General features: G+C 40.8%; 1 protein-coding gene across 1 annotated transcript in view; it reads left to right on the plus strand.

The window, feature by feature from the left end:
• The first annotated feature begins 1,267 nt into the window (after positions 1-1,267).
• Positions 1,268-27,989, plus strand: part of RNF144A (ring finger protein 144A) — a 60,469-nt gene continuing 33,747 nt past the window's right edge. Inside the window, exons 1-2 of the mRNA XM_063150805.1 lie at positions 1,268-1,321; positions 15,792-15,874. The gene's annotated coding sequence lies outside the window, so the exon portion shown is untranslated. The remainder of the gene's footprint in view (positions 1,322-15,791; positions 15,875-27,989) is intronic.

Consider the following 27,989-nt stretch of genomic DNA (forward strand, 5'->3'; position numbering starts at 1 on the left):
GTTTGTCTGTATTTTTTTTCCTGTAATACAAGCCATAGTAGCAGAATGTGTGGCTGCATTCACAAGAGATCTGTAATTCTGGGTGCATTTAGTCTGTATTTAGCAGGGGGGCTGCTTGCACGGTGCCAAGGGCAGCATGGAGGCCGAAACGGAGAACAATGGTGGTGATTCTCCTGGCGATGAAAGGCACTTGTTACAAGGCTGAGTGGACTGGGCTGTGCTGGGAGAGGACAGTTCAAATACCTTGTGCTGCTCAGATGCGCGAAAGGCACAGCTATCCATAAATATCTGAGGACAAAAAAAAAAAATTATCTTCTGTTATGGTAAATAAGAGAGAAAAGCCAGTCTATTTAGAAGACTGAAGACAAGCAGCTTCTCAAGCTCATCTTCCATCTTCAGGCTCGGTGTAAACTGTTGTACTAGACAACCTCAAATCGAGCTTTCCACAGTATTTGGCTGTGTGAGAGGATGCTCGGCTTTTTACCCCGCGTTGCGATTGCCCCGCGCACTGCGGCGCTGTGAGGGGCCCGGCAGCCGTGCCGCAGTGAGCTGCCGTGCGCCCGGGCCCGGGGCTGCCGCGCCGTGCTGCTGGGCTGCGCCCCATGAATCCGCCTCACAGCTCCGTGCGGCTCCTGCCGTGCCTGCCGCAGGAGCACCGGGCCTTGCTCCGCACACACACCGGCAGCAGGGAGGCTCGGACAGCTCCCGCAGAACAGCCGTGCCCGTCATGGTTCCCGTGCTTTCCTCTCCTTCCTTTCCCGGCAGGCAGGACAAGCCCCCCTCCTCCCCGGCACAACCAGCCCCGTTTTTCTCTCTGCCGCTGACGGACCTGCTGGGCCCGGCCCATCACGCTCAGACACCCCGAAGTGCTATAGCTTCAAGCAGATAAAAAACCTCATGGTACAACCGGCGGCTCGGCTCGGCTCAGCACGCCCGGGCCGGCGGCGTTGCCAAGCGGGAAATCCCGGGATCCCCGCGCCCGGGAAGCGCCTCCCGCCGCCGCCAGGGGGCGCCGCTGTGCCTGGCGCGGCGCGGCCGCTTCAAAGTGGGCGGCGGCGCGAGCGCGGCCGTTAATGGCGCCCGCCCGCCGTGGGCGCGCCCGCCCCCGCCCGCCCTCACCCCACCCTCACTCCACCCTCCTCCTCCCCCGCCGGAGAAAAGACCGGGAGCGGCGCCCGCTGCGCACACTCCGGCTCCGCGGGGGGTGGAGACCATGGTTGGGGCGGCGGTGTCGTCCTGCCGCGGCTCCGCGGGATAGCGCGGGACAGCGCCGCGCACCGCCCGCGGGCCGCCCCGCGCCGGCAGGGGCTGCAGCGGCACGGTAAGGCGGCGGGAGCGGGGGCGCCTCCCGGGGCGCTGGGGTAGCGGGAGGCGGCGCAGGAGCGCACGGGCACCCTCGACCCCTCTACGTGAAGGGCTGTAGCGGCGTTCCCCGTGGCGTTTCGTATCCCTGCCGCTGCCGCCCGCCGGGAGCCCCCGGCGGCAGGGCGCCGTGCCCGGAGCGGTGCCGGCTGCGGGGCGGGCGCGGCGGGGCCAGGCTGCCGGCGGGAAGCGCGGCCGCCGGCGGAGCGCCGCGTCGGGGGCGTAATGACAGCGGCGGCTCAGCCCCGCGTGTGCTCTGTCTTGGGGTTTCCATAAACGAGCGAAAACGTCTGGAAAGAGCCCAGTGCCCTGGAGTGCGGTAGCCATTCTTCGGGGAGCGGGAAATAATGCGCGCAGGGGTCTGTGGAGTGCCGCCCCCAGCCGTGCTCTCAGCACAAGCGGAGTGTGCAGCCTGGGGAGAGCCCGGATCGTTTGGGTTGCAGGGCTGGAAGAAGCGGGAGTAAGGCTCGGGTTTTCCTTGCCGGAGCTGGAGTGATGTCGCCGTTGGCTTTTTTTGAGCTGTTGGAAGAACCCATAGGTACGATAAGGAGGTGTCTTCCCACCCGCTGGATCAAGGGTATCTTGTTCCTGAACAGATCAGGCCCTGCATCATGTGTTTATTGCTTCTGTAGTACTGGAACAGGGTGTGTCAGCAGGGCAGGCTGATGGAAGAAGATACCAGCTCTTTGAATTTTTACTGTGTTCTTGGAAATACTGCCACTTCTGCCCTGGAACATAATATTCCTGTTCTATAACAAGTATAAATAATGATTTATAAATAAATTCATTTGTTTATATTGTCCCCTGTGTCGCCAAACAACTGTTTACATTGGGAAATGGATTGCTTCATTTCACATCAGCTTATCAGTGCCGGCCCAGGAGTGGCTAAGCTGAAGTTACACGTTCTTGGGCAGAGTGCTACTGAGAGATTACATCAGTAGTGTAAACTTCTGGTGGCTGGGCTGTCTGCTGGTGTGTGCTTCTCTCACAGGCATCAGAGGCTACTGAGGGGATGATTGGGGGGTGAAAGAGTGTGTAGGGTTGTAGTACAGTAAGGGGGAGATTTGTGCATTTTAATGAAAATGGTTAGTTTATACTTTATTGGGACTTTGCAGTGTGGGAAAACTTAGATTATTTTTTCCTGTGAGGTATCAAGGTGTCCCAATATGAAGCTTGTTAAATACCCAAGAGAAGCAAGATCAAGTGAGAGGAGTAGTGGCAGGAGGGAAAAATAGTTCCTTTTGTCTAGGGGTGTCTTGAAAAAGACAGGATTTTCCCCACAGCCATCTTTGCCCCTGGGATGAGGTTTTAGTTTTTACTCCCCCTTTTCCTGACCATCATGTCTCAATATCCTCTTGTGCAATCTGTGTATTTTGAGGGGGAAAACCAGTTGTGATTGAAGTAATACTAGGTGTTTCAATTTTATATAGCTACTTTGAACAAGCCATCCTTTATATAAAACAGAGGGTTGATTTTCCTCATATCTAAATCACCATGATTCATATCCTGGGAGCTGCTAGATCAAATCATGTGCTTGTTGTCTGCAGTTATTGTAGATTTTTGCACTTGAAGCACAGTTTTGAAAGTTACACTTTTATGCTATTAGAAGTAACACTTACAAGTTGAGGGGTTTTTTGCCTCATTCAGTATTTTAAGGCAGTAATTTGTAGGGGGATAAAAGACTATAAAGTTGCTTAAGTCCTTTGGTTTTAAGTGTGGGTTGTTTTTTTATGTTTTTTTGGTTTTTTTTTTTTTTTTTTTTCCCAATGCTATACTCCAAGTATTTGTCAGATTTCATGTGGGGCTTTTTATAACTTCTGACAACTTTTCTTTCAGTTAAGCCAAGGGACAAAGCTGCTGTCTTAAACATGAGTTTTGGCTGCAGTGTCATACAGTGGGTATGAATGGCTTCAGTGTATCTGCTGTATTTACAAGAATGCTCTCATAGGCTGGCAGAAAACTCGTATTTGCCCTCCCAGTGCTGATTCAGGGAAAAATAATGGCTCTGATCATCCTGCAGCCTGGTCAGCGAGCACAGACCTTTTCTCTCTCTGAGACCTGATGTAGCAGGGGAACTGGAGCCTGTTATACTTAGCACCATATTTCCTATGGGTTAGTATCAATAGGTATGCAATTGAGTTAGTAGTCTGTGGATTGATTAGAAGACTTGCTTTTCATTGTGCTCCTTTTTACATCTTGGGTTACAAATAGGAAATAGAAAACAATTACAAATTAACCCACCACTCATTTTGAGTGGTGTAGTGAGTCTGCTGTGTCTAACTTAGGCTGTGGTCAGCTGTTCTTTTTATAAGGCATGCTCCTTTTCTGTATTGCTTTGTGGAAACAAGCTCATAAAATTCATTTTGAAGGAGATCAGACAAAAAGATCATAATGATAATGTCTGTTTTTCACTTCTGATGGCTGGGAGGAAGAAGCTGTTGAAAATAGACTTGCTCTTCTGGCTGCTTGCTGCAAAGTGATATGTTTTTTGTATTTCCTAATCAACTGGGATCAGAAATGCTTACAGTTTTTCTGCATATGCAGTCAGCAAATTCTGGAGCTGGCAAAAATAGTATAAAATGGATTTTCAAATAGATTAGTTGTTGATGGTGCTGCTTATGGTGGTAATACCATTAAGTGTCTTTTCTAAAAGGTTGAAGAAAAAGAGGAACAGAGAAAGTGAATCAGTATGTCTGGTAACTTTTTATTTACTCTGAAGACAGACTATCTTGTCAGACTGTTCTAGTCTTAGCATGACTATTGCTTCCTTACTACAGCAACATTTTCACCTTTTCTTGCATAGAATATCAAGTCAGTGGTAGCTTGTTGCATTGAAACACCTTGCTGTTATCCTCCAGGTACCACTATGACAGTTTAATACAGCTTCATCCTGTTTATATTGAATGGAAATGGCTTGTGATTGAAAAAATGCCCTGAAGCTTATTAAATAGAAACTTTTTCTTCTTCATGATGTCCAATGGATCATCTGAAATACTTCAGAATGTGGGCAGGTCTTGCAGCTTGTCTGGAAAATAAAGTTCTAACTTACCAGGTTCAGGTGTAATTTTTTCATTACTTACCAATGTTCAGCTTTATTTGCACTGATCACTGCTTTGCTTGTGAGAAAGCAGATTCCATAGTTTTGGAGTCTTTATTCTTGAATTTCACTTGGAAATTTTACTGACTGTTCTGTTTCCAGAGTATTTGGGTTGTTTCCTGTAACCATAAAACTCCAGTATGAACTACAGGCTATGAAAGTTCCACTGTGGTTCTTGGAGACAGTTTCAGCTGACCAGCCTTTGTCTCAACTCTACTCTCTACTAAATAGATCATATAGAACATAACAATTGTATACTGTTCTACACATCCAGTCCTTGCAGACAACTCTTATATTTAGCCAGGAAAATAAAATACAAGGAATATGAAAATGAATTAGAAATATATTGAGGCAAAAATCTGTTATTAGCCCTTGATAATCAGGCATGTGATCAGCTACTTCCTATGCTTATTATTTCTGTTGTTGTTCAGTGGTTGATTTGCTTCATGTTTGATCACTGATGAGGATCTATGTGTGAGTTTTATAATCTCACAGCTATTAATTGCCTTCTAGATATACTTTTTTTGTGTATATGTATATAAAATACATGCTATATAGAACATTTTATGCAATGTATGTATATAAATAAATCTCTCTTACTTTTCATTTCTCTGATGGGGGCAGGTCTGACAGAAGCATCAGAAGTGGTTGCCTGCTGTCCTCCTACACAATGTTTTCAGTCAGGGCTGCCTCCCTGCAGTGACCATACAGGATGGTTGTGGTGGTATGGGTGAGCAGAGTCTGTTCCTTGCTGAAATGTCCCCTCCCTGGGCTGACAGGAGGGGTCTTGCTGCATTCTGTAAAGCAGCTGTATTTTTCTGGGGCTGATGCTTCAGACAGTGTTTGTCCTCTTAGGAGGAAAATGAATGTTTTTTAAGTCTGGGTTTCCTTCTATTACTATGGTTTTCCCTTCATCTCTCTATTCCCTAGTAAGAAATACATCCATCCCGACAGAATGAGAGCAATGCTCTGCGACTTGTGTGGTCAGGCTCTTGTCTCCAGTGCAGTCTGGTAACAGCAACTTCAAGTTCAACACCAAGCTATGTGCAGTCAGTATATATATATTTCTAGCCTGGTTTTCTGAGAGAATAGATAGTCTGTGCAGCTCTGTGAATGTCTGACTTTCATTGTTGCTCTTAATTTCTAAACCTTTTGAGCAATTCCAGTTGCATTTGTGAGAGGGTGGTAGCTTATGGCCGATAAACCTACACCTTTTCTGGCAGTAGGTAGCCTTGGCAGATGGAAAGATGCCTGCTGAAGGACAGATTGAAATCTGAGCTCTTCCTGCAACTTTGACACATATTCCTAGGAAACTGGGTTTACTGCCTCCTTTGCTTACAAATCAGCTTACATTGTGTTCCTATTTTTTGACACTGTTTCAAATTATACTTTTCTTTCATTACTGAGTATTTTTGCAACAGTTTTGAGTATGAAGAAGAGCAAGTGTTTAGTCTTTATAAGTAGCTTTATAATATAACAAAAAGTGCATGATGAGAAAGGAAGGAGTCACTGGTTTTTAAAAAGATTTTATTATTGTTCTTCATACATGCCCTGCTTATGTGAATTCCTGTTTGTTAAAATAATTATTTTAACTCTTATCTTTTTTAATTTTACTTTGTAATAGCAGCCCTTTAGACACCCAGAAACTTTCTTTGTAGCTGTATCATATAAAGATTGTTCTCCAAATGTAACAAGACTTAATAGGATGCAAACTGAAACAGTTCAGTCTTATTTCTGTATTTCTCCTCTGTGTTTGTTTTCTGTAAACAGACTCTGTGTGAACCTTTCAGTTAGCTGATCACTTTTGCACACTGCTATCTGTTGAATACATCTTGTGGTCTTTGTTTGTCTTGTCACGCTGACTTGATTAATGTTGTACCATCATCTTCCTTCATGAATAATGCATTTCCTGTCATGCAGTTGGAGCCTAGAGAAGACACCTACACCTACTTTCTTAGATTAATTATGCATTACTTTTACTTTTGATGTGTACTGTCTATTCTTACTTTAATGGAAAAAATGCTGACCAAAAGATACATGTTGAGGGTGTAGAAGGTATGTTAGATTTGTGGAAAGGCAGATCATATTCAAATAAAACCAACCAAACTAAGCCCCAACTTTTATTAGAGCTTCCTGTTTGTTTTTTTTTTTCCTTTGTACTCTTGATATTAATTGGCAGCTTGTATTTTGAAAGGTTTGCTGGTGATTTCTCTCTACTTTAAATCACCAGGTTTTGCTGGTGTCAGTTACTGTTTCTTAGTTGTGTGTGTGTGTCTAGCTTTCTAGCAAAGATATGACAATATTCATTAGGTTTCACTGTTGCTGGAAAGCTGTAGGATGCATGTGCCAGCTCAAATGGGCTGTTGATGTGTATTCCATCTTGTTTGGTCTCATTGTTCCTCTGGACCACACTTGGAGCCTGCTGGGCTCTGGCTTGCTCCAAACACTGAGCTGACCTCATAAGCTTTGTGCCTCAGGTAAAACAGAGCAGTTCTCTCTTCCTGTTAATCACTGAGAAGTGAAACTGATACAGGTTAAGCACAACATGGTTGTGAACCTCGTTGTTTATACAGGAGCTGAAGCCAGCTGCTTCCTAAGGGTGCAGAATGTACTGTCCCTAGTGCTGATGGTAAGCACTTAAAGACCTTCAAAGTTTGTGGGTGCTCATCCATTCATACTCACCTGCAGGATGTAAGCTTATCTCAAGGCTACAGCCTTGTTTTTTCTCTTTGCCGTGTGATGTGACAGCCCCTGGCCTTGGGGAAGGTTGTGCTGGAGGAATTGGTGCTGTGTGCAGCTTGCTCAGAGCAGTGCTGCTGACCCCGGCACCTCTCCATGCTGTAGGTGGCTCCACTCTGTGTTAGGTTGTGCTCTGTACTTTGGATCCTTGTGGCTCTGAGGGAGCCATTCTCTGCAGAGGGAGTTCATCCTTCTCTCCACTGTAGCTTTTCACCTCTCCTGCCTGTGGCAGCAAACAGCTTGGCTCCATCAAACTGCTGCTGTCGCTGGGCATCAGCTGTGGTGGTGTTCAGAATATGCAATGTCAAGTCACCATCTCCTTTCTTGCATGATGTCTCACTGGGGCAGCAGCATTGGCCATTTAGTTTGCATGGATTTATGTCTGAAAATCCATTCTTAAAGGTTTTACCAAGGGCTTTTGTTGAGGGTGAAACAATAATTCTTAGTAGTTTTACTGTCTTAACCCCTTTGCATCTGTAGAGTCACTAGAGTGTGATCAGCCATTTCCCTGTCTTCTGTTCTCTTTTGTTCTAGCTTGTCATTGTTTTAAAATCTCACTTCAGTGGGAGCAACAGGGTACTTCTAATTTCAGTTCATGTTACATACTTAGTCAAAAATCAAGGTATGACAAATTCGTAGACAACTCATAAATCCAAAGAATGTGATATCTTTTTGGCAAACTGTCAGTGCTAAATATTTGAATCAGTCACTTTATGTTTCCACTAGCTCCTTAGAAAGGTGAACTTCACAGATTAGAATGAAATACAATGTTTGACTGTGTTCCCTGCTTTTCAATTTAGACTACTGCTGTGAAGCTTTCTTATAGTTACAGATGAATGTGTTTTCAGGGGCTGCTCTTTTTGGAAAGCTTACTGTTTTGCTCTGTCTTCTCTGAAAGGTCTGCATGGGATTTTTTGAGGGTTTCTTTGGTTTGATTTTGTCTCCTGTCCTCCATGGTTCTGCTGCATTGGTCTTCAGACCAACACAGGCATGTCCTTGTAACTTTTATTAATAGGAATGGTTGCTTTTGGATGAGATGATTCACCACAGCTGCCAGTATAAGGAAGAGTCAAAACATTGTGCCCCTTCATTGTGCTAATAATAGTGGTGTACCTTTTTGCTGGCTGGCAACACTGCTGTTCGTGGCAGCTTCAGAAGGGATTGCTGCAAGGGCAGTGAGGATCTCTGCTTTTTCCCTTTCGCCTTAGGATCTTTTCTCATGCAGCTTCATTTCTCACTCTGTGACACTGAGCCCATCCTTTTCATTGAAATGACAGTGTATTTTCACTCTGCTATCAACCGCTTCTGATCTTGAACTTGTGGAAGGGCAAAGATGGTGCTATTTTTGGAGGAAAAAAACAACACAAAAAACCCCTGCAAAACAAAACACTTTTTGTGCTGTGCTGGACAGGATGTTACTAAAACTATAACCTGGAGAGTTCCAGGGTAAAACAATATATGCACATAAGGATGTCCTATCAAAATCACCTAAACTAATGTGAAAATCCATTTGTTTTCTCAATACCAAGGGAGTTTACATGTGATTGCCTTAATGTGGGACTTACTCAGCCCTACTGGTTATGAAGAATTTTCAGTATCTGGAGCTTTATAGGAAAGAGAGAAAATCATTCTCTTAAAAGAAAAAAAAATCTTTACAGCCAAAGAGACTTAAAACAAGCAGGCTTAAATGAAAGACAGTATCCAAGCTCTTGGAAATTGCTGAAAGGCTGCAGAAGGTTAGTATCTGTCCCTTAGCAATTAGATCTTCCTAGAAATGTGTAGGAAATGCTTTGTGGGAGCTATAGACCTGAGTTTAGGTATTTCATATTAGCTAAAGTCTTTGTGTTTGCTGTCCAGCTGTTTCAGTGCTTGAGTGGGAGAATATCGGAGGTTACTCAACAAGATTGTTGCCAGGCATTTGTCAGGCTTGATTTTTCTCATTCAGTGAAAATATGTAGAACTCCACTACCTGAAAAGAGTAAATGCTGTAAAAAGAAAATAAAGAATAATTTTAAAGACTTGTGTTCCTATTTTATACAGACACTTAATTTTTTAATATGTGCATCAGGTAAAGCACATCATGTTTTCATGCATTTATTGAATGCTCAAAAAGGCTTTGTAAGAGAACCTTCTGTGATTTGCATCATTATGTTCTTCAGGAGTCTAAGTGCCAAATTGACTTTCTCTTTAATTGAGGTGGCTCCAGATATTTAAAACTATTACATATCTACAGTGTTGGAAAGGCTGCAGGGATCAGAAAAGATTTCTCATTTAGCAGAGAGAGTTTTTTCCTGAATATACTGTATCCATATTTCTTTAAAACAAGTTACTTTTCATAATAATGCAAAAAGCACTCTCCAGTTTCTTCTCCATATTCTTCTTCCTACTCAGCAGCCATTCAGTACATGGAAATAAGGAAATGAGAATATTTTGAAATAGGGGTACTTTGCATAAATTATTTCCAAAAATATTTGGAGGATTTGAATGTTGACATTTTCTTTGGATGTTAACAGTTAAGGAGTATAATGAAACTGTCAAATTAGAAAAGATATGAATTCCTTAGAAAACAATAATGTAAATACAGTGGTTTTCCTCTCAATGCAGTATACTTTTGTAGATATCATCTATTCCAGGAAAGTACCACAAATGCGAAGCATGCAGATGCAAAGAGTGGCTTTGGGGCAGTGTGTCCCAAAATGACCAAATGTTTGGCATCTGACAGTACAGCTTAAATCGTATGAACTCCTAATGTGTGAAGGCTTGATATGCCTGCCAGTGAGTGAGCAGTGCTGTATGATGGGAAAGATGTGAGTTATTCCAGAATCTCAGAGGTTTGTCTGGTGCTAGCCATGAAGACAGCCAGGCTGAGTGGGCCTTTGGCTACTGTGGTGTTGTGAATTGCAGCATTGCGTGCCCTGTCGTTAATGAGCACACAGAGAAGGGGCTGGTTAATCTGTATGTGGAGCTGTATTTTCTTTTAAGATAATTCCTGTTTGCATCTTTTCCCTCTTTTCACTCTGTCCCTGTGTTCTCCTGTGTTAGGAGAGGGGTGTTGGTTAGTTGACTTAGTTTTGAGATTCTATGGGAATCTTGAGGCAGAAAACTGAAGCTAATTTGCATGTATAATTCCCTTTTCCATCCAAGAACCACAGTCCTCTCTTAACTGATAGAGTGCCTTTGGGAAATGTCTGATATAGAACAAGATATAGAAGAGTTGAAACAGCTCTCATCCACAGCCATGGGGAGACTGTCCCCAAAAGTTCCAGGGAGTACATGCTTTGGGGTAATGCCATCATACCAGTTTCATCTTGCCTCCTGTTTTGCCTCTCTTTTGGCTGTGCAGCTCGCTGCCAGTCGCAGTGATGGAGCCATTGCCAAGTCAGTCCATCTGGCTTAGCCTGTGCAAAATGCAGCTGTACCTCAGCCCACATCTGTGCCTCTTCCTGTGCTCTGGGGCCACTTTGTAGCCTGAAAGGAGTTGCCCGGCGTGTTTCTCTTCACCCAGTACATCTCCTGTGTGGTCAGGTTTCGAGAGGGAAGGAATGTGAATCTATGTTCAGTCAAATACCTTGTGTGTTTCAATGTATCTGAGATTACAGGCAACTTCTTTGGTCCATTTGTGATTGACTGACGAAATGAGGTCAGGTTAAGTCTGTGTTGATTTCTAGGTCAGACTGAACCTTAGACTCTTTTTTAGTTTAATTTCTCTCTAGTACTTGTAGGTGAACAATAACTTTAAAAATATTTGCTAAAGAGGGAATTAAAAATGGGTTTATTTTCTCACACAACTGTGAGAAAGTTGCAGAATTTAAACTGATATTACACCTCATTCAGATCCCAATTATGGTCAAATTATTTTAATATTTTTCCCTAGGAAATTAGACTAGACATGAGGAAAAAGCATTTCTTTTTCCCAAAAAATTATATTATTTTTTTAAATGGTGTGATATGCCTGCTCTACCTTTTTATAGGAAAAAATACAATATTTAATCAACATTACTGCATTTGGGGATCTTCTGGAAAGCTTAGAAAACCTTATGTGGTAAAATGAATAGGTAATTGTGATTTCATTATTTTAACCATAGGTTTTGATTGTTTGTTCTTCATTGGATGGAGAAATAAATACAGGGAAGACATTTTCCATTCCAGCTTTTTAATAAGCAAGTGTGTATGTGGTGGGGAATTGTCTTCTCACAAAGGCTCAATTCTGTGTGCTTTTCTATTATATATATTATAATAAACCTGATAGTTAAATCCAACCATCTCTTCTTTAAAAAAAAAAATCTAAAATGACAAAGCTTCTTTAGAAGTGCATCCAAGAGTTAGTAGAGTAGTAATAGCTGTCAAGTTCAAAGCAAAGCTAGCAATTAAATCTTCTGGCCTATCATGTTAGAAATGTCTCTAAATTTCGCTGTTTTCAGCACACACTATCTCCTGTATTAGTATGAATGGATCTATTAAAATGCCTTTTATCACTGTGCTTTGAGCTTTTCTGTCTTCATGAAATCATGTAGCTGCTTTCTCTAAAAAGCCTTTAAAGAACTTCCCACGTGTGATCTGATGAAAAGCACCTCACTGCTGGGAACCAGCCAGTCAAATAGCTGTTCAGCTGTGGTAACCTGAATATTTCTTGCCAAGAGAAAATGGTGTGGGATATGTGAATCAGAGGGAAGGGAGGGGAGGGACTGGGGCAGGTGGGTAGCTTCCTACTCTGCTTCAGGGAATCCATAGGGATTTCATCTCCTGACTTGAGCAACAGCATACTTCAGCTGGCACTGTGCAGCAAAGAGCTTTACCCAGAGTTCATAAGGGCTTCTCTCTACTCTAAGCTATACACTTAAATTTTGCTTAAGTTTCCAGGATGTAGCTCTGTGTCTCCTTGGCACAGGGCTTCAATTTGTTTGTGGCCTGTTCTTGCACGGCAGAATTTCCCTCTGAAAGCTGTGTTGTGTCCCTGGCTGCTGTGGGAGCTGGTGCTGCTGAGGGATCTCATCTTTCTCTCCCTTCCCCCTGTGCCTAGGGCTGACAGTGTAGGACTGTATGAAATGCTGTCTCCTGACAAAGCTAAGGAGGCTGGTGAGGATATGTTTTGCATAATCACAAGTTGTCACCACTGCAAGTAAAGTGAGAATCCAAAGCTAAAATTCCTTCTTGTGCATATAACCTGTCAAACCTCATCCTCTTTCCTGTGTGCCCTTTAGCATTTGTCCTTGGACCCTGTGGCTGCCAGGCTGTGAGCTGCATCATGAGCTCTGACAGGATGAAGTGCAGAGAGATGAGTTCACGGCCATTTGTGCCTCCTGGCTACTCTTGGCTGACACAAAGAAACAGATGACCCATGGGCTGTCACACAAATATAGAGTAGATCCCACAGCCTTTCTTTCCACATCTGCCACTGGTCCTCTGCTGAGGCTGACACAGGTTTTTTAATTCTTCTGCCCATCAGTTTGTGCCTCTGTACTGTACAGTGTTCTTGTTGGAAACCATTACAGCACGTCAGCAAAAGCCTGCCAGGTGAATGGAGCAGCAGCCAGCTGTAAAATATAAACAAGTAGATAGGTATCTGTGGGAAATAAACTGTGAATTACAATGTTCCAGGACTGGGCCTAGGCAAGATGCCATTTAACATTTTCATTTCTAAGACAGAAGCTTGAAAAAAAAAAAAAAAGGCATTCATAAACAGCAGTTATGCTGTTTATCAGATTGCAATAATAAGTAAGCAGTCAGAAAGAATGATTTATTTCTTTTTGATGAGTAAAACCAAAGGTATGTATACAGGATGTAGCTGTTCAGGTTTCTTGGTGAAAAGTTTTCCAGACATGAAGCATGAGGGGCTGCATCGAGGAGAACAGCAACTCTGCAAAAGTGTTGGGATCAAGCTGGATATCAGTGCACTGTTGTAGGAAGGGAAGATAGAACTAATTTAATTCTTGGTTGATGGGATTTATACAATAAGAATTTTTCTCCTGGCATGATAGAGGTGTTACAAATGACAATAACACTCAAATTCTGTATCTGATCCTAGTTTTTACATCTTTAAAAGGTCTTTTGAAAACCCTCAGTTGGATAGAAAAAATTCCTGGAAATTGTGTAATATGGAAAGGGTGGAGTGTGAGCAAGTGCTTTTTTTTCCACCTGCATTTTTATTAGTAGATACTGGATTCCTGTCCAGATAATTTTAATACAGACTTCATATCATCCAAAGATAAATGTCTAAAAAATGTTGAATGTTGATAGTCAGGTCATTTTTGTGAGATAAATTGTTTAGTTGCTAATGCAGGATAAAACATCAGTAAAAAATGATCAAAAGAAAAGGCTGAGAAGACAGAGAAGGTTATTAAAACTATGGGAAAAGCATTTGGGGGGACACTTTACATGAATTAAATAACAATAAAAGAGTTAAAATATCCCAGCAGCATGTGCAGGAGATGACCATTGTCCTTTCAGAAATTCTTGAGGTTGGATTCATTTGGATGAAGCCTGAGAAAAGGAGGAAGATCTTTCAGGATAAAAGGATCCCATTTTATAAACCAGGATAACCATTTTATTTGTGTAAGAGATCAGAAAAAAGACTGCATTTTATGTACATTATGTGCATGTTCTTTCTACAGGATTTAGACATACAGCTTCATGTTGAATATAATGATCAGCCTGCAGGCTGGGGGACTGGCAGGATGCTGACTTTTTAAGAAGAGACTCTTGGGAAGGAGGGGAGATAATTGGTTTGTCCATCTGTGTAGAGCTTAACCTAATAGCTGGATAACTCCAAATTTCCAACTCTGGAAATTCAGAGAGAAGGGTTGTAATTTCCACTTTGGATAAGGGGAGAGAGAGATTTGGAGTAGGAGGTAAATAAATCTGTGAGGTCCTTCTGTAGAGAGGGCAAACTGAGTTTCTGTGGTTGGAAGAGGTTGCCCACGAGCAAGCAGGAGGAGTGACAAACCCTGCTGATAAGAACTATTTGTTTCCTCAGGATGCCTCCTGCCTTTGTGAGCTACAAGTGGGAGAGAGGGCCCAGGAAGGCAGTGCTGGTAGAGAGGTTAGTGAGGGGCTGGCAAGGGCAAGGTTTTCAGAGGAAGAAAGAGATTAGGAGATGCATAAGTCAGATGAAGCTGATGCAATGACTGAGAGTGTTGGCCCAGGACAAGTTGTGTGCTAAAAAGAAAGAGAGCTGGCAGAAGAGAAGAAAAACATCTATGGTAGAGCTTTAGGAAATGAATTTGAAAGCAACTTAAGCACTAACCATACCATACCTTAACTGTACAAGAGACTGCATTGACAAGAAAGTGTGTTGTACTCAATTCTTTCCTTTTTAAATTAAATTTCCTCCTCCCATTGAGAGAGTGATAAATATAACTAGAAACACTGTCTGAAGAGTTACATGGAAAGGTAAACAGCTGTAGTTCTTCAAACCAGTAAATTGCCCTTCCTGCCATTAGAGAAAGTGGTGAATCTCTCCAGGTTTCCAGCCCAAGGCAGGTTGTATGCCTAGGCAGTATTTGTTATCCATGTAAAAGCTACTTATCTTGCTGTCAGGGCACTTGGAAAATGTGCAATAATCTGTGGTGTTCAGGTTAACAATCTAATACATCCCATGGACCTTCTGACCCCAAGGTACAGGAAACAGTTTTCTTATTTTACAAGTAGGTAGAGCATAATGAAAATAAATTTTTATTTTCCTCCTGAAATGTCAAGATAATTTAGGAAGAGGGCAATAATAATTTTTGTCAGTTTTCCTAATTTTCAAGCAAGATTTGTTTTAAAGAAGTAGGAGGGTAATGTTGAAGTGCGGAGGACGTGAAAGAAGTGAGGGGGAAACCTTGTTTTGGTGACAGAGCTGTTGGCTGAGTAACTGATCAGTAGCCTAGAATTTTGGAGTACGTGTATCTGAGCTTTTTTCGAACATTGGTTGCCCGAGTAACAGTAATTACTGTTTGTTTTTTTCTAGAAGTACAGTAGATATTTTTCCCATATCACATCTCCCTCTAAGTGGAAATCAGTGGAGGATGAGAGTGTTGCAGAATGAGAATGTAGCAATACTTATTTTTAGGAGTTTTAAATGTTAAGGCAGACTTCAATAATTACAAATATTTTTAAATAGCATGTTGTCTAAAACTTAAGATGAATAAGGAAAATGGGAATTTTGTGTTTGGCTGTAAACTTATTCCAAGCTGCATTCTTTTTAATATTTGATAACAAAAGACAGATTTTATGTTTAAAATCTACATACTCAGTTTGTGTAAATAAGTTTTATGAGTATTTGTTGGAAAGGAACTCAGCTGATAGTTTATTTCTGAGAAAAAACACTATTGGATAAATCTGAGAAGTGGGAAATAGCTTGCAGTGAAAGTAGGACTCCTGCCAGTTGCTGTTTTCTGAATTCATAGAATCATACAATTGTTTAGTTGAAAAAGACCTCTAAGATCATCAAGTCCAACTCTTAACCCAGCACTGCCAAATCCACCACAAAATTTTGTCTGCTAGGACTGTACTATCACAAAATTTTAAAAGCTGCTTGGCAAAATGGAACTCTCAGTTCTGGTTTTATATGGTCAGTTGAAATAAAGTGTGACCCTTATCTTTTGTATTCCAGGCTTGTCTAACACTGCCAAAATCGTGGACTGGTTGGTGCTTTCTCATGGGATCCCTGTGACTGACAAAGGAGAGGTTGTTGTGGTAGGTGTTTGCCTTGACTGTCTTGATAACACTTGGCTGGGCACAGACAGATGCAATTTTCAATGCAGCCACACTTTCATAGGACTCTTATGCCAACAGAAGCTGTGGGAGGGGAAAAATATGCCTGAGAGATGGGTTTTACAGTCTTGGGAATTGCCCTTGTGGTTGCCCATAAAAGTGGAAGCCACATAGCCTGGGGTAGTGTAAGAGGAGGGAATTTGTCAAAGTTTGCTTGTAATTATGGAGCTCTACCATGAAAAGGGTTGGTTCATTTACCAAAGAAATGTAGGAAAGCAACCAAATCTGCATTCTAATTGGCTTCCTAGCAAAATCCAAGTCACAGAGACTTGTTTGATAGCAATCCTCAAAGCACAGTTTAATGGTACCACCTAAAATGGGCTCACTAGGTTTTCATTTTTAAATCTCTACATAGCATATGTGTGTGTGTGTGTGTATATACACACACATGTATAAAACACATAAAAATATATCTCCATCTCTATAACAGAGCCTGTTGTGCTTTCATACATGGTTTTTGATTTAATAGTTCCATTTCCTGTGTACTCCATATGTCCCACATACTTCATACTCCAAATAAGGGAGAGAGATAGTATAGTGATTTCCTTTTTGAGATAGCTACAGTTCTATACAGTACTCGATAGCAAATTGATATAGTTGGTAAATGCACCTCCAGTCAAACAAAAAACATAGCACATATTCAGTTTCAGATCTTTTAAAAGGCAGCAGAACTTGTGATTAAATAATGAAAACCTATCTGTTTCTCTGTGGTTTGGAGAAGGTCATCCTGCTAATATCACTACAGCTGCAAGTTCTGCATTATGGTTGCTCTAATATATGGCTATATGCAGAAGTAATGGCAGTTTTAGATTTTTTATTTGCTTGAGCTCGTGACCTGCTGTTAGTAGCTTTCCATTTTTCAAGCAATGCTGCTTTTGCACACATTGATGTTCTGGAAATAGTACTAAAAAGTCATACTTATGGATTAGCAGATTGTACAATATTTTTCCCTCCTTTTCTTTGAAACTCATATTCTTGGCTTATCAAAGTGTAACAGTGTTCTTACTTGACTTGTTTTGACTACTGGAAAAACCCCTTGTGAAAACATAATCATACCCTCATTGGCTTATATTTTAAGTATTGAAGATTTAATGTAACAGTCTGTATGCTCTGCTTGAGTAACATATCTTAATATAAAGCAGTATTTCTTAATTATATAGCTAGTTTAAATATTTTAATTTTTTTTCTGCTCCATTGTTTAGCACTAAGTGGAAAGGTCTGTATTTTCATGTCTTTTTTACAAGCAGAAGATCTAAATGAGAGGGGAGAAGAGGAGAGATAACATTTATTTTGAAGCCAAAATGTCTGATACTGTCTTTCATATCCCTTGCTTAAAAAAAAAGTTGAGGTTAAAAAAAGGTAAATCTACAGTTTTATTGTTCTTTAATTTAATCAGCTGATTTAAAATTTAAATACAAAGAAGCAGAAAGATTTTTTTTTTTGTCCCTCACAGTGCTGTAGTTACTTTTATAAACTTTCAGCTTTCAAGTAATCAGCATTTTTCCTACTTTTAGAAAACTATGCTAGAAACATATCATTAATTCCTGATACTTAGAAACTTGAAGAAAATCCTTATAAGACGTGGGAAATGGCAAGTTTATACATGTCTATGCTTGGGGTCAGTGATTTCTTGAAATAGTTCCCCTCCCATTTAGTGATGTACTTTACCCTGCATCATGGGTATTCAGGGAGTGACAGCAGCTCTTCTTGATCTCCTCGTGGGAAGCTAAATGAGCCAAGGTCCCTCAGCCTCTCTCCCTTCTTTCAGCTCTCCATGCCTCTCCTGAGGAGTCCCATCATAGTCATCTGCCTCTGCATTCACCACTGTGCTCTTTCAGCAGTGCAGCTTGTTCTGTTCTCACCTTGCTGTTTGTTTAGTTTTCTGCTGAGGTGCCTCTAAAGATCCTCAAACTTCTCCAGGCACCATATCCCATTTTCTGAAACATGAGGGGAAAACCAGGTCTAATGTACTCTCAGGAGCTGTGTCCATTGTCTTGGAAAAGCATGCATAACTGGTCAGTCTTTTTTTCATTTTCTCAAACAAGTGTAAGCCTAAGTTGAGTGTGTTCTGTTCCAGCAAAAGTCAAACTGTGAAACCTGTATGATCTTTCCTGGCCTTTGATCAGTGTGAGAGCAGCTCTGACATCTTGTGAGCATACATGGTTAAAATGTGCCTTGAGTTCTTGAATCTTTCTGCTGCCTTCCAACCCTATTTCACTGAAATGGCTCTAAGGGATTACTGAAATGGAGCATGTCCTGGCAGAGATCTGTATTGGAAAATATTTGTGGCATACAGATGATCATGAGGTATTTGTGTAAAGAACAAGAACATACCATACATAGCTCAGATGATTAATACAAAGCAGAGACGCTTTTCCCTCTGATTTTCCTTGTCTGGCAGGCAAGACCCTGCCACTTCTGTCTGTGTGACAGTGAACATAGGGGGACAGCTCATGATCTTTCCTAAGCATCTAAAGAGGCTTGTGCTCTTGTCATCTTCTTTAGACATGCTTTTGTAGCTTGCTCCTGCTCACTAATAGGGAGAGAAGGGAACAGATGGGGAGTCAAAGTTTGCCAGTAAAATGCAAAATTCTTCTCTAATGATCTAGTGTTGGCTTGAAATTCAGATTTTCTATTAGAGTTGATAATTTCTGTTCCATTGTTTATAACCTTAAAAGAGTTCTAATGTTTCATTTCACTGTGGAAGGAAACAATCAAAATATTTTGGCTTTGCTTCAGAAAAAGATGTTTTCTAAGTAGCTGTCTGTAACCTTAATGGCAGTTGAGACCTATATAAACTTTATCATTGTACCATAATTTAGTGACAAGTGTGTGATCAAGATCCAGTGATCCAGTAATAATTTGAATTATCATAATCATCATTATTAATTTATGTCTTATAGCAGTAGCCAGAGACAACTTGGCTCAGTCCAATATAGGAAACAGGTAACTAAAATGAAATCTGATAAAGATGTAAATATCTGTCTACAAAAGTCAAAGTGTTTTTTCAGCCTGTGACATAAAGAATTATATTGTGGAAGTGACAAACTCATTCTGTAATGTCAGCCACAAAATAAAATTTATTTTTAATTATAGTTAATGAAAGGATGAAAAACTTTTATTTTTACTATTTATTTGCCTTAGCCACAAAAAATCTTCCCCACTAATACAGAAGGGTACGAGGGTGGGAAATATTTATCAGTATGCAACATTTTAAAAAGTAATTATTCTTAATCCATCTGCATTTCTTTGTTTGCCGGGTTGTTGATGTGTTTAGGTCTGTGGCTAGCTCAGATCGTCATGGAAGTGGTTCTGACCAGGCATGGCCTGCTCAGCCTTCATTGCTTTTAATTCTTAGTTTTGAATGCCCCTCTAGTGCTGCAGAACAACTTGGCATCCTATTGAAATAAATAGCTGTAGATTGCATTTCTGAGGCTTTGTTTCAAATGTTGGAGGGTTTTTTCCCTATATTTGTTTCTATTTGTTGTTGCAGGCAATTAAAAAAAAAAAAACAGTATTAGCTTCTAATATAGGAACGTTCTGGGGTCTTACCATATACCAAAACCTGATTAGGAGTTATTTCTCACCTCTTTTGACGTTTGCAGAAATTAGTCTGGCTGTGAATGTTTACTTTTTGTATGGATGCTATGTATATGTGGCATTGGTTTTTTGTAGTTTGTTCCAGGTTCTGTAAAATTTATCACCTTTCTGTTAAGAGGGAATTGCAAGAGTTAGTGTGTTGGGGATGATGATTGATTTTTCTCCAGCTCAGTGTGTGAGAAAGGAAACAAAGGACACTGACTACTGCAGATGTACAGAGTATTAAATACAGATATTAAATGTGCTGGAATGTACTGTCAATGCATGAAGCAGGGAAAGAGGCACAAGTCAAGACACTCGTCTGCTGTTGTGTATTTTGACCTTTATAAAGTTAAGTAACCACTACACACCTTGGAGCAATTTTTTGTCTTATGCAAAAGAATCTCGTTGCTGCATAACAGTGAGTTCCTAAGCTTTCACAAGCTTTCTTCCACCTTTTGTATTTTTTTTAATGCAGTGTACACAACTCCATTACAGCAGTACTTGAGAAATTTTCTTGTCACTAGATTCAGACATTGCAGTGGAGCCTCTAATTTTCTCTGAACAGTTTTCCATTCTCCTGGTAAGGTATTGATCCTAACAAGAATTGATAGCTCTTTCTGCTGTTTGTGTCATGTCAGTATTACTAAATCTTCCTCCTATCCCTAGCAGTTATGAATTTGGCTCTTTCTCCTTTCTTCTGGCTTGCATTTTGCATGTCTCAATCCAGTCTCAATTTTCTATAGAATTTGCTGGTTGGCTTGAAGTAACACTGCAGAATAAGGACTGCCAATGGGAATGAAACAGCTAGAGATCTGGATGTCAGAGAGGGAAACTTCCCACTTCATCCCTTTCCTTTTCTGTCATGGTAAAAGGCTGATTTACAGCTTTCCATGTTATTCAGCAGTCCTTTTAATGTTTCTGTTATAAACTGAGATGCTGGTTGCCATTTCTGTCAAGCCTTGAGCTCAGGGCTGGGGAGGAAGCAGGTTGGTGGCTGGTCTGTCAGGCATAAGCTGAGCTGCATAAGCAAGCTGGTTTTCTCAGGGGGTATGGAAAGAACTTCTCCAAGCACTTGGGAGCCCTCTCAAACCTCAGCACTTTCTGTTCCAAGCCCAACAGCTACTTTTCAACACCGCTTTCTTTAACCAAACAGCAAAGCCAGTCTCCACAGAAGAAAACATTTCATTTTGAGTGTTAGTAGGGAAGGCAGGAGAGAGCACAAACTGTCTGTGTCACAGGATAATTATATTGTCTTATGCACTACATACCACTTCGCTTTTTCCATCTGCTAACTCTCTAACCACTGCTGTCTTTGCAAGAACCCAGACCTCGTGGTTATTTCAGGTCACTAGCAGGTATTGTAGCATCCTCTTCAAGCCAGCTCAGGTGATTCAGATCTGTGGTTAGAAGTTGAGCTCAGTTTGTTGCCCAGTATTAGAGTGTTGTGCCCAAGTATGAGAGCCTGTATTGCTGTTCAGTACCTGGGTGAAGGGGTCTCTGCCCAGCACAATGAATTCCTGCTCTAGTGCCATTTATCTGTGCCCATATTCAGTCGTTTTATAGTCCTTCAACATTTTTTTTACTTCTTTATTAGCTATTTTTACAAATGGTTGGTTATTTTTATTAATTTCTAACAACCACATGGTTAGAAGCCCCATGTGTTCAGCTTTTGCTTAATATGTTTTAAATCTAATATTTGGACGACTCCTGGTCTACATATCCTTCTCATTTTCACTGTCTCCCATGAGCCTTCTTTAGTGGGCTTTGGGGTTTTTTGTTCTTTTCAAGTACAGATAGATTTTGAATGTGGTGGTAGTTACTGACCTAGTTGTTTTGTCATTCATATTCCCAAACTCCCCATTAACTCAACTGCATGGCTTCAGCTATTAGACTTCATGGGTTTAGAGTTTATGTTGCACTGCCTTGGCTTACAGCTGATCCCCTATGTCTGATGTTGAGTCCTCCCTATTCTCCATGTAGAATATAGTTTGGTGTGGGTGAAAAAATGCCTGAATTTATTCTGTTGCATTATAGGCTCTTCCTACACTGCTCTGCTCTGGCCTTTCCCAGTGCAGTGAGTTCTGAAGGCCCCCAAGCACCTTGGTTCAAGTGGAGATGCTCTTGCTCCCATCTGTGCTCACCAGCATAAAGGAGATGCACTGCTTTGTGTCTCCTCTTCTTGAAAGAATGGCTTGTTCCAAGTCTTGGAGAAGCTGCAGCCAGCTCCTGTGCTCTTCTCTCGTTTGTTTTTTTAAAGAAGCACTGCTTTGCCCTTGCATCTATTTAATTGGTTTCCTGCTGGAAAGAAACTCAAGGGCTGCCTTTGCCAATTAACTAGGACAAAATACTCTGTTGTAGACAATGTAGGATTTACCCAAGGATTTCAGAAAAGAAATGTGGGATACCTTCGATGATTTAATAGTTGTTCTGTTCAAAGAACAGTTGTTCTTTGGTGGTGGACTCTTGTCATTAAACATGCAACATGTTCCAGGTTTAGTTCCTTCCTGAAAGCTTTTTTTTTAATGCATAGTTTTAATATTAACAAACTATTTAATCCCAATAACATGACAAATTTTAAAGTCCTAGTCAAGCATTTACTGTCTTTGGTCAAAAAAAACCAAACCCCAACAAAACCTAGAGAATGACTTAAGACCTGGTACACAGGTCAGTCATGTGGTAGACTATATTTAGGAACATTAATAGCCATATTTAAAATGAAATTTCTATTATTGGCCTCCTAGATTGCTAGGTGCAATAACTTAAGCCAAGAAAGCAGTCAGATTGAGTTTGTTACTAGGAATATCTAAAAACCAACCACAGAACCTAATTTTAAACGGTGGATTGTAATCCATGCTATTTGGTTTAGAACTCCTTCAGCAATTCTAAATGTCTATTTTAAACCAGTATGTCAGACCTCTGGCTGTTTTTTCACAATGTCCCAAACATAAAACACTTTGACCATTAAAGTAAATAGGAAAAAGTAACAACTAAAGAACTTAAAATATATATATATTTTTTTAGTACTGTGGATTCCCTTTAAATAGAGAGGTATGTTTGAAGAGGTGGGTGGTGGTGTGTGTGCCATGTTACTTGGTTGGGACCATAATGAACAACCTCATCTGTGATCTTCCCAGTAGCTGGAAAGAGGGCAGGCTTCTGTGGTTTGTGTCTTGTTTGGTTTGGGAAAGCATGAGTTGAACTTGGAAAGTTTCCTACTATCTGAAATGTGCACTTGACCTCTGGGAAGTGTAGAGTATCTTTGCCTACCACTTTAAAATTCAGTCTTTTAATCATAACTTCTTAAGAAAAACTTTTTTTTTTCCTTTATTCCTTATTTTAGTGTGAACTTGACTTAATTGGTCTACTTTTTTGGGCTGCATGCAAACAGATGGAAGCTACAGGAATCAGAACTGCTCAGACAAATACTGTATCAGAATACTTCCTGATGCCCAAACAGCTCTGCAGCAAATGGTTGCTCACTAAATTCAGCTACTTATGTTTTCTGAGGCAGAGAATATTTAGTACCAAGGCTATTGCTATTAGTTGAATTGTCTTCCAGCTTGTTTGTATTGATGTAAACTTCTGTAACCTCTGGCCCACTGCAGTGTGCACCATGCAAACATAAGAGAATCTTTTCCCCACAGAGGAATTTGCAGTTGATTTCTGTTAATAAACTGTTTGGGACTGTTCTGCCTCCATATGAATATATGTCAAGGTCCTGAAAAGGGCTTTTGCAGGCATAACCAATGTCCAAGGTAAAAGGCTTGACATTGTTATTTTACATAAGGAGAAGCATGTTTTCAAAGAACTCTTAGCCTTTTCCTATATTTTGTTTTTGTGGGATAAGCTTTAGTAACCTTTTTGGTAATGTACATAGACTGATCATTTTTACTTGTGGAAGGAGCTCATTTTATGAAGTGGCTTAGGGAAAATAATGTGCATGTAAATGCTTTAAATATAAGTATCACTGCTTTATTCTATTTACTTCTTTAGGAAATAAGATTACTTAATTTTGATAATTTCACTTCTTCTAAAAACCATTAGGCCTCACTGAAAAAGCTCTTTGTTTGACTTTTAGTTTTCAAAGCTTTTTTTTTATATAAACCCCTAGAATAATATCTACAAGCTTAAGCTGTCCTAAAAATGCTTTTGTCCTTGCCAGAATAAGTCTATGCAAATTTCAGTTGCTTTATGCAGCAAACCAGATCTCTCTGCTGGGAAACTGAAGATTAAGTAGGTGTTTTCCATCTGTGTGCCCAGTGTGCTTTCTGCTAGTAAGCAGGTCAGCACTGTGACCCACAAGATGGGCAGTGGGGACTGTGTTTCAGCATCCTTCCCACCCATATGCATGAGCACATAAAAGTTGGAGATTGAGCAGGATGTGGGTGCTTTGTACAGGTACAAAACTCAAAAGTGCTCCAGCATGTTCAGCATGGAGTGTATCCTGAACACCAGGACTGGCTATCAGTTGCAACATCTGTGTTAATTTGGGTAAGGGGTAATATGGTCTAGGAGTGCTAGGAGATGATGCAAAACAGTAGCAGGCAGTTCCTCTCCTGAGTAGGCTGTTACATTCACTGCATGCCAAATCTACAGCAAAGTACTCTGGTGTACTAGGTATTAATGCCTGCACCGTTGGTACCTGAGGTGTTCCCTCTTTAACAGGATGAATTATGGGAGTATGTTGAAGATGTAAGGGATTGACTTAAGTACCTTCAGCTTTCACTTCATAGCAATACAGTGCTATATAGTGCTAGGCTACACTAATACACAGATGCCATGCTAAGGTAGCATCCTTTTTTATTTATATTTTTATTGCAATTCAAATTGATTTTGCTAACTCGATGTTAGAAAAGCTTTATTTAAATGATTTTTTGATAGCTTATTCTATTGGTATATTCCTAGAATAACTTTTGACATCTCTTCTGTTTGTGTAACTCAAAAGCCAAGCCTCTTCCATAATAGTAAAGGTTTAAAATCCCAAAGATGGAAATAAGAGTGGGTCAGGCTGGAGGGGACCGCGATAGATCATCCAGTCCAACCTCCCTGCTCAAGCAGGGTCATCCTGACAGCACAGGTTTGGGTTCAGTTAGTTATTGAATTTCTCCAGGTTTCTCTGGGAAACCTGTTCCTGTGCAGTTACCTCCACAGCAAAGAATAGGAGGAAGCAGGTTGGTGGCTGGTCTGTCAGGCATAAGCTGAGCTGCATAAGCAAGCTGGTTTTCTCAGGGGGTATGGAAAGAACTTCTCCAAGCACTTGGGAGCTACAGGGAAGTTAACCATGCTTTACCCCACTCTGAATGTTGCTTTCAGCCAGCAGCATATCTGCTTTGCATTTCAGATCTAGCATAGGAAGGGATGGTGCTTGGATATGTGCTGTCTTACAGCTAGTGCAGGAGCTGTTGTTCAAACCTGAGCTCCACTGTTAGTATGCAAGTGACACCTTGAGGGGGTTTGTGGTGGGTTTTTCAATCCCATGTACTCATCTGAGACTTGTGAAGTACAATGGAGATACAGCATGCCTTAAGCATGCATTTTGTCATAGTTGCAAGTAAAAGAACAGTTTTGATTTCCTTTTGAGAGGTGGTCCAAATGTCTCAGGCAGAACTAGGGCTCTATTCCCCTTGCTCATATTTTCAGTTTCACAATAACTTTGCATAGCTTTAAATGTGGTTTCTAGCTTGAAGCCTCTGAGGCTTTTCTCTTTTCCCCCCTGGAAGAAAGCTCTTACAGAGCTCAAACTTGGTGTTATTTGGACTTTGTGTAAACATGGGTCTTACTTTTCTGGGAGAGTCAGCTGTGGAGAAGGAAAAAGCTTGTGGTATGTCAGAGCTTCAAACTGCTCTGTACTGATTTATTGCTTGTGTGGAGACAGCCCAGAGTGCATTAATTCATCAATTCTTGTAAGCAGAGAGGAGGGAAAGAATAGGAGGAAACAAGAAAGGGGGTGGAGGGGAAAAGAGTTGGGGAGGAGAAAAGAAAAACATGGGGAAATATAACGGGTGGGAGGAAAGACATAGCAAAGCAAATGACTTTGAGTGGGTGGTCTAGGAATTTCTGGAAGATAATAAAGTGCTTCCCTAGAAAGCAGTGGAATTGTCTGTGCCCTTCTTATTGCTGTGGCCTTTACAAGCTAGGATGCTATTTGGTCTCAAGTCACTTCTGACGGCCAGATTACACTGAGGGGTTTTTGCAGCTGTGCTTAGTTTACAACTGACTTTAAGATCAGTCTGCTTTAGGTTGGCTCCATCTTGGCTCACTTTAAGACCTGTTCTATGTGCAACTAATGTTCCCTTCTCTAAAATACTCAGAGCTTAAACATTTTGTCTGTTAGTGATTTAACCTGTGACCTCCCTCACCTTTGTATATATTTTGTATATTATATTTTACACACCTATAGCTATACAGTAATTTATGTGTGGTGCCTTGGTATTGGCCCCAGTATTCAAAGCCAGTGGTTCACTGCAGTAAAGTTTATGGAAGTCTCTAAGGATCTAATGGGTTGATGACTCTTAAAGCAAGCAAATGAGACAGGCAGGCTTGTTCTCTCCAGACCAAAATGTGTTACACTTGTGCCAGTTTTAGATCCAGTTGCAAAACCAGTTCTACAGTGTCTAGGTTTTTCTCCTCATATTATGTAGGATGGAGTTTTCCCGTCCAGCAGAGATGAGGAGGCTTTTAAAATGCATATCATCTTGACCTCACTGTTTCAAATTATCTTAAGCCTTGTGCCTCTGGCTGCTGAGAGGGCTCTGAGGTGTGCAGAGGATCTAGGACTCCAGTACTGGGAAATGGCATAGTGCAAGGGCTTCCCATCTTTTACCTGACGTCTTCTGCTGCTCCAGTGCTTTTAAAATCTCTTAGCAAACATTGATTAGGCACATGAATTCTCAGCAATGTTCTTTAGTAGTTACACGCCTGTCCTTTTGTTCATGTAATCTTTTGGGAATTTTGAATGTTTGGGTTACATTGCAGAGGGATTCCATTTCAATTGTTATTTTATTCTGTATAGAAGTACACTACTTCTGAGATGAGCTGGGAAGTTGATTTATTTCAGCTATTTTCTTGAGATTTCTCCTGTCTTTCCTATGTTTTCAACTGTTTTACTTATTACACCATTTTTCTTTTTATTATATTTATTTTTTCTTACCTTTGACTCTTCCAGTTCTTCCCCTTCTGTTTCCCTTTCCCATCGACAGTTTCTTTCAGATGAAATGAAGTGATTCTTTTTTTCTTTGGAATGTTTTCACCCTTGCCTACAGGATCTGAATAAGAGCCTCACCCAGTTTATTTCAGGTTGCTGCTGGTTGGCAGTGCTACAAGAAGCCACAGTGGCACCAGTGCTGGTGACAAACATAGGAAAATGCAAGGTCAGGAAAGTCTTTGGCTCTGTCACATTCACTGACTGTGTTTTTTTGAATATGTGCACGGATCTAGCTCTCTGGGGCACTTCTGCATGGACAGCTTATGGCATGTCTATTTGTAGTATTCTTTTGAAGGGGTTTTAACAATCTCTTATTTTTCTGTATTTGTTGCAATAAAATCTTTTCCTCTCTACCCACCCATGTATTTGATAGGCAGTATTCTCATATCCATAGATCTGGAAACTGTCCATTGCTTTTTCTAATCTTTAAAATCTGTCATGGTCTGTGCAGTAATCAAACCCCATTGTCTAATGTTTTGGCAGGGATGGTTGCTGTATATAATATTCTAATTTCTCAAGAAAACAAACAAGAAAAAATTTACCCAGGTATTTAGCAAAGAAATCGGTGTGAATTTTTTTTTCTTCTTTTAACATGCCCTAACAGTGATTTGTCCCTGAAGCAATCCACTATTCTGTTTTGCGCTCAATGTTACTGTTCAGATACCTTTTATCAGTGAAAAGACACATTCTTTCTTTTTTTATTGGCATTGTAATGTTTCAATGTAATCTTTATATATTTGTATATTTATACACCTATATCTGTACACCTATATACATATACATATGTGTGTGTGTGATACATATATAAATATTTAAAATAGAGGATTTTATCAGTCAGAGAGGTAAAGCAAAGAAACATAGTGGCTACTCATGAGTGGACTAAAGTCCCTGGAATAATTGTTTCAACTCAAAGTAAGATTTTCTTTCCCCTGTGCTTTATTGTCCAGGAGATTGCAGTTGCTGACAGCGTTCTAAAGCTTTTTATACCCGGTCTTTTATCTCTTCTGGGCTTGGGCCTTGGAATAGCTTGAAGATAACCTGGAGACGTTGAAGTTGGTGGTTAGTCTGTGTAGGGACTTAAAGGCTAGCTCTGAAGAGCTCACAATAGACAAAGCTGACATGACTTTCTGCACTACTCTAAGCTGAAGTTTCATACATGTAGAAAAAAGTTATGCCTATAAACAGCAGCCTGTTATACTGCTGGAATAAAGAATGTGGCTTTAGTGGGGTTGTCTGGAATTCAAAGGATGA

Source organism: Melospiza melodia, chromosome 3 (assembly GCF_035770615.1).
Source record: "Melospiza melodia melodia isolate bMelMel2 chromosome 3, bMelMel2.pri, whole genome shotgun sequence".
Taxonomy (NCBI): domain Eukaryota; kingdom Metazoa; phylum Chordata; class Aves; order Passeriformes; family Passerellidae; genus Melospiza; species Melospiza melodia.